The following is a 7,565-nucleotide window of genomic DNA, read 5'->3' as shown; positions in this document are numbered from 1 at the left end:
CAAAGGGACATGGGAGTAGGGAATGGTGGGGAGGAAAAAGGGGCATAGGGAGGAGGGAATTGTTTGGAAGACGAGGGGATGGGGGAGTGGGAGATGATGTGGAGGAAAAAGGGAAGGGGGAGGGGTGAATGACGGAGAGGACGAGTGGGACGGGGGAATCAGGAATGGTTGGGAGGGCGATTGGACGGGAGGGGGGGAATGGTGGGGAAGACTGGGAGACAGGGTAAATGTTGCTGTGGCTCAGCAACGCACATGCGGTGCTGAGCCTCAGTAACGCATCTCACCTAGTTGTGCTTGCGGGGGTTCAGCTCTGCTCTTTCTCAACTTTCTCAACTGCTCTTTCCCGTCTCTCAACTGTCAATCAATTGTTTCTACTACTACTATTTTTTCTCACACCACACACACACACACACAAACACGCACACCAGGAAGCAGCACGTGACAGCTGACTAACTCCCAGGTACCTATTTACTGCTAGGTAACAGGGGCATTCAGGGTGAAAGAAACTTTGCCCATCGTTTCTCGCTGGTGCCCGGGATCGAACCCGGGACCACAGGATCATGTGTCCAGCGTGCTGTCCGCTCGGCCACCGGCTCCCCTCCGGGATGTGTTGTCCGTCCTTATACAGGGGAGTGCTAACCTTCTCTCCTACAGCACACTGGTGGTGGTAACACAATGGTTGTCAGACATATGGATATATTTGGTGGATCGAGACATTACCAAAGATGCAGGCTCAGAGTTATTGGTCTCTGAGAGAGAGAGAGAGAGAGAGAGAGAGAGAGAGAGAGAGAGAGAGAGAGAGAGAGAGAGAGAGAGAGAGAGAGAGAGAGAGAGAGAGAGAGAGAGAGAGAAAGTGAGACAGAGACAGAGGGAGAGTGGGTGAGTAGAAGAGGAGGAGGACAGAGAGACAAGGGGACCAGTTATTGCACCAGCCACAAGTCACTCTCACTGCAACATTACTCTCAACTGGTTTATAGACGCTGTCAGGGCCCAAGGCCACAGTTCACAGATTGGTGGTTGTAACTCTGCGTAGTTGTAGCCAGATTTAATCAACAGGGGACGTGTTTATGTCAAGAAGTATGTATTGGTACATGGTCGCTGGTCAGGACCTCGGCCCCGCGCTCCCCACCACCTCCGTCAAGGCTCTCTGGAGTTCTCAGCGTGATGTGTGTCTCATCTTCATCTGGAGACACGGTTCTTCCTCGCTGGTTCTCGACAACGATCTCCCTCTCGAGGATTCGGGTTCTATTATATGCAGGATAACAATCAATCTATCTATTCATACATCTATCCCTCTATATCTTTCCGTCCATCCATCAATCTATCCATCAGTCAGAATTTCCGCCCATTGGTATTTCTCTTTATTCTTCCATCTATCTATAATTCTATACATTCATCTATCCTTCCATTTATCCATCCAATCATCCATTTACTCATCTGAATATCGATCTATTTTTTTCTTCTATCCATCTATCTACTCGTGTTCTCATCCATCTACTCATATTTTCAGCCTATCTATCCATCAACCTGTCCATCAATCTACCCATCCAACTATCTATTGTCTGTCTCTTCAACCCATCCTCCTGTTTAGACAGTACCTATTGTGACAGTCGTCAATAGTCAGCAATAGTCTGCCAAAGGACAGGAGGATGGCATGCAAGACACAGCGAGGTCAATGACATTATTAAGAGAAGCCTTACCACAGCCGGTTGTCCAGCAGAGAGAGAGCCCCGTTACCTAATGTCCCGCAACTCTGATGAGCCTGTCGGTCGCCCAGACGGAATCACGGTGAACCCCTGGAAGTATGGTAGACAGTTGGTGTGGGACTACACTTGCGTTTCAACTTTAGCGAATACCTATGTTGACTTCAGTGCTACACAAGCAGGAGGAGCTGCCAATCACCGGGAAGCGGCCAAGTCACGTAAATACAGAGACCTTGAGCACCACTACAATTTTGTCCCCATTGCCTCAGAGACACTTGGTGCCTGGGGTAAAAGTGCTGCTAGCTTTTTGAAGGAGTTGGGGTATAAGCTAATCGAAACAACTAGAGACCCTAGAGCTGCCAGTTTTCTTTTTCAGCGCCTTAGTGTGGCAATCCAAAGAGGAAATGCTCACTGCATCCATGGTTCCTGCCCGCCATCTGAGGAGCTGGAGGAGCTGTTCAACTTGTGACAAGCAGCCTTGTACCCTGCATGTAATCAATATTGTAACTTTTTTTGTGTAATGACATTTTCAAATAAAGTTAGATAAATATACACACATACCAAAAGAATAGGGGTGGTAGGAGAAGAAAATATCAAAGTGTTCAGTGAGGATCCACAAGGTCTTCTCTGAGTACTCTTTATTTTCTTCTCCGAGGCTATGGGTCCCTACACTTGCACCAGAGGTGGTACCCCTTCTAGGTTTATAAAAAAAATAAAATAATATATATATATATATATATATATATATATATATATATATATATATGTGTGTATATACCGTCGTACCTAGTAGCCAGAACGCACTTTTCAGCCTATTATGCAAGGCCTGATTTGCCTAATAAGCCAAGTTTTCATGAAATAATGTTTTATCCACTACCAAACCTACCTAACCTAACCTAACCTACCTTTTTCGGTTACCTAACCCAACCTAACCTATAAAGATAGGTTAGGTTAGGTAGGGTTGGTTAGGTTCGGTCATATATCTACGTTAATTTTAACTACAATAAAACAAAATTGACCTCAAACATAATGAAATGGGTAGCTTTATCATTTCATAAGAAAAAAATTTGTGAAAATATATTAATTCAGGAAAACTTGGCTTATTAGGCAAATCGGGCCCTGCATAGTAGGCTGAGAAGTGCGTTCTGGCTACTAGGTACGACATATATATATATATATATATATATATATATATATATATATATATATATATATATATATATATGTCGTACCTAGTAGCCAGAACTCACTTTTTGGCCTACTATTCAAGGCCCGATTTGCCTAATAAGCCAAGTTTTCCTGAATTAATATATTTTTTCTAATTTTTTTCTTATGAAATGATAAAGCTACCCATTTCATTATGTATGAGGTCAATTTTTTTTTATTGTAGTTAAAATTAACGTAGATATATGACCGAACCTAACCAACCCTACCTAACCTAATCTAACCTATCTTCATAGGTTAGGTTGGGTTAGGTTGCCGAAAAAGGTAGGTTAGGTTAGGTTAGGTAGGTTAGGTAGTCTAAAAAACATTAATTCATGAAAACTTGGCTTATTAGGCAAATCGGGCCTTGCATAGTTGGCTGAGAAGTGCGTTCTGGCTATTTGGTACGACATATATATATATATATATATATATATATATATATATGTCGTACCTAATAGCCAGAACGCACTTCTCAGCCTACTATTCAAGGCCCGATTTGCCTAATAAGCCAAGTTTTCATGAATTAATGTTTTTTCGTCTACCTAACCTACCTAACCTAACCTAACCTAGCTTTTTTTGGCTACCTAACCTAACCTTACCTATAAATATAGGTTAGGTTAGGTTAGGTAGGTTTGGTTAGGTTCGGTCATATATCTACGTTAATTTTAACTCCAATAAAAAAAAATTGACCTCATACATAGAGAAAAGGGTTGCTTTATCATTTCATAAGAAAAAAATTATAGTAAATATATTAATTCAGGAAAACTTGGCTTATTAGGCAAATCGGGCCTTGAATAGTAGGCTGAGAAGTGAGTTCTGGCTACTAGGTACGACATATATATATATAATATATATATAATATATATATATATATTATATATATATATATATATATATATAATATATATATAATATATATATATATATATATTATATATATATATATATATATATGTCGTACCTAGTAGCCAGAACTCACTTTTTGGCCTACTATTCAAGGCCCGATTTGCCTAATAAGCCAAGTTTTCCTGAATTATTATATTTTTTCTAATTTGTTTCTTATGAAATGATAAAGCTACCCATTTCATTATGTATGAGGTCAATTTTTTTTTATTGTAGTTAAAATTAACGTAGATATATGACCGAACCTAACCAACCCTACCTAACCTAACCTAACCTATCTTCATAGGTTAGGTTGGGTTAGGTTGCCGAAAAAGGTAGGTTAGGTTAGGTTAGGTAGGTTAGGTAGTCTAAAAAACATTAATTCATGAAAACTTGGCTTATTAGGCAAATCGGGCCTTGCATAGTAGGCTGAGAAGTGCGTTCTGGCTATTAGGTACGACATATATATATATATATATATATATATATATATATATATATATATATATATATATATATATATATATATGTCGTACCTAGTAGCCAGAACTCACTTCTCAGCCTACTATGCAAGGCCCGATTTGCCTAATAAGCCAAGTTTTCATGAATTAATGTTTTTTCGTCTACCTAACCTACCTAACCTAACCTAACCTAGCTTTTTTTGGCTACCTAACCTAACCTTACCTATATATATAGGTTAGGTTAGGTTAGGTAGGGTTGGTTAGGTTCGGTCATATATATCTACGTTAATTTTAACTCCAATAAAAAAAAATTGACCTCATACATAGTGAAAAGGGTAGCTTTATCATTTCATAAGAAAAAAATTATAGTAAATATATTAATTCAGGAAAACTTGGCTTATTAGGCAAATCGGGCCTTGAATAGTAGGCTGAGAAGTGAGTTCTGGCTACTAGGTACGACATATATATATATATATATATATATATATATATATATATGTCGTACCTAGTAGCCAGAACGCACTTCTCAGCCTACTATGCAGGGCCCGATTTGCCTAATAAGCCAAGTTTTCCTGAATTAATATATTTTCACAAATTTTTTTCTTATGAAATGATAAAGCTACCCATTTCATTATGTTTGAGGTCAATTTTGTTTTATTGTAGTTAAAATTAACGTAGATATATGACCGAACCTAACCAACCCTACCTAACCTAACCTATCTTTATAGGTTAGGTTGGGTTAGGTAGCCGAAAAAGGTAGGTTAGGTTAGGTTAGGTAGGTTTGGTAGTGGATAAAACATTATTTCATGAAAACTTGGCTTATTAGGCAAATCAGGCCTTGCATAATAGGCTGAAAAGTGCGTTCTGGCTACTAGGTACGACGGTATATACACATATATATATATATATATATATATATATATATATATATATATATATATATATATATATATATATATAAATATATATATATATATATATATATATATATATATATATATATATATATATATATATATATATATGTCGTACCTAATAGCCAGAACGCACTTCTCGGCCTACTATGCAAGGCCCGATTTGCCTAATAAGCCAAGTTTTCCTGAATTAATATATTTTCTCTAACTTTTTTCTTATGAAATGATAAAGCTACCCATTACATTACGAATGAGGTCAAGTTTTTTTTATTGGAGTTAAAATTAACGTAGATATATGACCGAACCTAACCAACCCTACCTAACCTAACCTAACCTATCTTTATAGGTTAGGTTAGGTTATGTAGCCGAAAAAGTTAGGTTAGGTTAGGTTAGGTAGGTTAGGTAGACCAAAAACAATTAATTCAAGAAAACTTGGCTTATTAGGCAAATCGGGCCTTGCATAGTAGGCATAGAAGTGAGTTCTGGCTACTAGGTACGACATATATATATATATATATATACATATATATATATATACGGTATATACATATATATATATATATATATATATATATATATATATATATATATATATATATATATATATATATATATATATATATATTATTTTATTTTTTTTATAAACCTAGAAGGGGTACCACCTCTGGTGCAAGTGTAGGGACCCATAGCCTCGGAGAAGAAAATAAAGAGTACTCAGAGAAGACCTTGTGGATCCTCACTGAACACTTTGATATTTTCTTCTCCTACCACCCCTATTCTTTTGGTATGTGTGTATATTTATCTAACTTTATTTGAAAATGTCATTACACAAAAAAAGTTACAATATTGATTACATGCAGGGTACAAGGCTGCTTGTCACAAGTTGAACAGCTCCTCCAGCTCCTCAGATGGCGGGCAGGAACCATGGATGCAGTGAGCATTTCCTCTTTGGATTGCCACACTAAGGCGCTGAAAAAGAAAACTGGCAGCTCTAGGGTCTCTAGTTGTTTCGATTAGCTTATACCCCAACTCCTTCAAAAAGCTAGCAGCACTTTTACCCCAGGCACCAAGTGTCTCTGAGGCAATGGGGACAAAATTGTAGTGGTGCTCAAGGTCTCTGTATTTACGTGACTTGGCCGCTTCCCGGTGATTGGCAACTCCTCCTGCTTGTGTAGCACTGAAGTCAACATAGGTATTCGCTAAAGTTGAAACGCAAGTGTAGTCCCACACCAACTGTCTACCATACTTCCAGGGGTTCACCGTGATTCCGTCTGGGCGACCGACAGGCTCATCAGAGTTGCGGGACATTAGGTAACGGGGCTCTCTCTCTGCTGGACAACCGGCTGTGGTAAGGCTTCTCTTAATAATGTCATTGACCTCGCCGTGTCTTGCATGCCATCCTCCTGTCCTTTGGCAGACTATTGCTGACTATTGACGACTGTCACAATAGGTACTGTCTAAACAGGAGGATGGGTTGAAGAGACAGACAATAGATAGTTGGATGGGTAGATTGATGGACAGGTTGATGGATAGATAGGCTGAAAATATGAGTAGATGGATGAGAACACGAGTAGATAGATGGATAGAAGAAAAAAATAGATCGATATTCAGATGAGTAAATGGATGATTGGATGGATAAATGGAAGGATAGATGAATGTATAGAATTATAGATAGATGGAAGAATAAAGAGAAATACCAATGGGCGGAAATTCTGACTGATGGATAGATTGATGGATGGACGGAAAGATATAGAGGGATAGATGTATGAATAGATAGATTGATTGTTATCCTGCATATAATAGAACCCGAATCCTCGAGAGGGAGATCGTTGTCGAGAACCAGCGAGGAAGAACCGTGTCTCCAGATGAAGATGAGAAACACATCACGCTGAGAACTCCAGAGAGCCTTGACGGAGGTGGTGGGGAGCGCGGGGCCGAGGTCCTGACCAGCGACCATGTACCAATACATATTTCTTGACATAAACACGTCCCCTGTTGATTAAATCTGGCTACAACTACGCAGAGTTACAACCACCAATCTGTGAACTGTGGCCTTGGGCCCTGACAGCGTCTATAAACCAGTTGAGAGTAATGTTGCAGTGAGAGTGACTTGTGGCTGGTGCAATAACTGGTCCCCTTGTCTCTCTGTCCTCCTCCTCTTCTACTCACCCACTCTCCCTCTGTCTCTGTCTCACTTTCTCTCTCTCTCTCTCTCTCTCTCTCTCTCTCTCTCTCTCTCTCTCTCTCTCTCTCTCTCTCTCTCTCTCTCTCTCTCTCTCTCTCTCTCTCTCTCTCTCTCTCTCTCAGAGACCAATAACTCTGAGCCTGCATCTTTGGTAATGTCTCGATCCACCAAATATATCCATATGTCTGACAACCATTGTGTTACCACCACCAGT

At 39.4% G+C, this 7,565-nt stretch overlaps 1 pseudogene; it reads right to left on the bottom strand.

Moving 5' to 3' along the window:
• Positions 1-605: 605 nt before the first annotated feature.
• Positions 606-657, bottom strand: LOC138354847 (U6atac minor spliceosomal RNA; annotated as a pseudogene).
• Positions 658-7,565: the final 6,908 nt, after the last annotated feature.

This window comes from Procambarus clarkii, chromosome 64, assembly GCF_040958095.1.
Source record: "Procambarus clarkii isolate CNS0578487 chromosome 64, FALCON_Pclarkii_2.0, whole genome shotgun sequence".
In the NCBI taxonomy this organism is placed as follows: domain Eukaryota; kingdom Metazoa; phylum Arthropoda; class Malacostraca; order Decapoda; family Cambaridae; genus Procambarus; species Procambarus clarkii.
Note: the sequence above shows the minus strand (reverse complement) of the source record. Positions and strands in the feature narration are given on the sequence as shown.